The sequence below is a fragment of the Diospyros lotus genome, chromosome 4, assembly GCF_014633365.1.
Source record: "Diospyros lotus cultivar Yz01 chromosome 4, ASM1463336v1, whole genome shotgun sequence".
NCBI lineage: Eukaryota > Viridiplantae > Streptophyta > Magnoliopsida > Ericales > Ebenaceae > Diospyros > Diospyros lotus.
Window position 1 is genome coordinate 42,975,246 of NC_068341.1, and position 3,110 is coordinate 42,978,355.

Genomic DNA, 3,110 nt, shown 5'->3' on the forward strand with positions numbered 1-3,110 from the left:
TGTTTTATTTTTTAGGATCGCTACTTGTACTTCTTAGACTACATCTTGGGTTACAAAAATAGCTCAAATAACAAAAATACCCTTGCTCAATTTACAAAATTACAAAAGCTTGGCTATTTGTTCTTCCACTCTCTCCTTTCTATCCCTTCACCTAGTGACGCCATGGCGGCTTCTAGCAACCTCTAGTTGTTGCCTTCACCTCGCCTCGCGAGAAGTGTGGCGACAAATCGAAGATGACAACGGATAGTTGTTGGAGACGGCCATGGGAACGGAAGAGAGAGGAGGCAGTCATGGGGTTGCTGGGTGAGGGGAGAGAGAGAAGAGAGAGGAAGAACGGGAAAGAGCTTTGCGATTTTGTAAAATAAAACGAAGATATTTTTGTCATTTTAACTATATTGTGTGTATATCACAAGGAGTACAACATTTTTCTAGTTTTTATTATTTAGCATTGCAAGATCATACTTAAAGTAATGGATATTCAAAGATCATGTTTGGACTTTCTACTGATTGTGTACCAACCAATCTTGATATTATAAATTATGTTTCCACATTATTCCCAGTCAACTCTTTCTGATGAACACTGTAAATCGTGTTTCTTATGAGCAACGCTGTTGGAAATCTTTTCACATGCTTGCAACCTGTCAGGACTAATTTAATATCTTTGCTTTTCTTAGGAGCTTCTAGTTTTCTGTTTAGAATATTTATTTACTTTTGATTTTCATTATTTAGAATTCAGTTTTTATTATTCTTATTGAATAAAAATGTACTACACATCCTATATGATACAATATTTGTTTAATTCATTTGGTTATTAAATGTTATGTCATAATTCAATAGATATTGGCAAAAATACTTCTGATTATATATGCTGGCAAAGCCAGATTTGGCTTCTCCAGTTCTGTTCAATGAAAATTGAAACCAGAAGTCCAACCTCATAGTCCTTTTTTCTTTACTAAATGGGATGTACAAGCAAATAGGCATTTAGGTTTTTTTCGTTTCTGTATTGATATATTTATCTTTTTGTGTAAATAAGAATTGCATAAAACGAAAAATTGCAAGAACATTTATAGTTTTAAACTGAGACATATCCCGAGCCTCATAACGATAACAGAAAGGAAGAAAACAAACAATTAAAGAAACTCTCTGAACTGAGTAGAGACAAAAGAAACTAAGGCCTATATACATGCAATTGTACAAATATTAAGAGGCTGTCTTCAGCCAATGACCATAGAGACATCTAGCAAATTGAGACAATCGTCAAATCATAAAACCTCCGTCATCGTTAGATTAGTACATTCACATGAGGAATTGATGCAATAATATATTGTCAATCCCATGATTGTTCCCCAAATAATGACTGAGGTTGAAAAAAGCATACTCATGAGTGGACCACTATTTTACTTGAACGTCGATCGATCCAGGAATAAACTATCAACCCCCAAATTACTAAGTGATACGACGTAGCGAAGCAAATTATCAACCACCGTTTTATTGATATGTTTATTAGCGTCTGAAAAAATAAAAAATAAAACTCATACTAGTTGACTTTTAGTGACAAAATTGGGCTCCCCTTCAAAATTAAAGTTTTTGGTTGCTTAATTAGGCTGGTGATCTGGATGTCTATATCTTGAGAGTTTTGTTAATTCGATCTATAGTTGACATTTGTGAATGGATTTTCAAAACTTCAATTCATTCATTGTTTATATTATTAGGCATATGCTATCTTTCAAACAAAGCTGGCGGCTCAAACTTGTGTATCAAGATTTGAACTAGTATTATAATATCAAACTCTACAAAGTTGCAGTTGCGAACTGTGATCCAGCAGCTGTTTCTTCCAAAATTCTGATTCATGGCCACTTCTGTATGCTACTTTTGGTCTTCTATCACACCTCTAAATCCTGACATTAGTTTCTTCTTCTTGTCCCTTTTCGTGTTTATACTCCCCTTAGCCAGTTCACTTCATTTCCAGATTTCACGGTTTGATCCACTGGCAACCAATGCAATTTACAAGGAGATGCAGTTCCTTCGGTTGGAGCCATTGAATTCAACAAAGTAAATTATCTGTTCCGTGTTGGTAGAGCCATATATGCAGAGAAGGTGCGCCTATGGAACTCCAACACCGGAAAGCTCTCTGACTTCATTTGCCACTTCTCCTCCACCATCGACGCGTGGGGGCTCAATAGCTACGGCCATGGGATCGCTTTCTTTCTTGCTCCGATTGGCTTTCAAATCCCACCCAACTCAGCGGGTGGCTTTCTAGGCCTGTTCAACACCACCACTAGTGACTCATCTAAGAATCAGATTGTTTTGGTTGAGTTTGATTATTTTCCTAACCCCGAATGGGATCCTTCATATGAGCATGCTGGGATCAACAAAAACTCGATTGCTTCAGCTGTAACCACCCCTTGGAATGCTAGTTTGTACAGTGGAGGCACAGCCAATGCTCGGATTACGTATAATTCTACTACCAAGAATTTGAGTGTGTTTTGGACTTACCAGGCAACTCCTCAAGTTCCTGGAAATTCTAGTCTTGATTACCGAATTGACCTAATGGAGGTTCTACCAGAGTGGGTTATAATTGGATTTTCAACTGCTACTGGGCAGTATGTAGAGCCACATACTCTTCAATCATGGGAGTTCAGTTCGAGTTTAGATGCAAATGAGAGCAGCGGAAAGAATGAGAAGAGAATAAGACTGATAGTTGGTCTAACAGTTCCAACATGTGTGCTGATATTGTGGGGGATCCTCACATTTGCTATTTTTTGGAGAAGTATTAGAAAGGAAACAATGAAGAAAACTAATTACCTAATGTTACGGGTATTTCTCGCTCTACTTTGTGTAGGCTGGACTTAATGTAATGATTCGGCCCAAATGCTCAAGACCAAGTAAAAATCGAACTCGTTTTGATGAGCTCAAACAATGCTGAAGCCCAGGATCAAACATCGGGACCAAGCGAGCTCCTGGTAGCACCTTTAACTCGTCAGCGTGTTTGGTGCAGGTGCAACTCATTGGTTGGTGCCAAGATCAAGGTGAGTTTCTGGTCGTTTATGAGTTTATGCCAAATGGGAGAGTCTTGATGCTCACCTCTTTGGCAAAAAGAATCCTCTTAG

At 37.9% G+C, this 3,110-nt stretch overlaps 1 pseudogene; it reads left to right on the top strand.

Annotated features, from left to right (window-relative positions):
• The first annotated feature begins 1,831 nt into the window (after positions 1-1,831).
• Positions 1,832-2,880, top strand: LOC127800527 (L-type lectin-domain containing receptor kinase IX.1-like; annotated as a pseudogene).
• Positions 2,881-3,110: the final 230 nt, after the last annotated feature.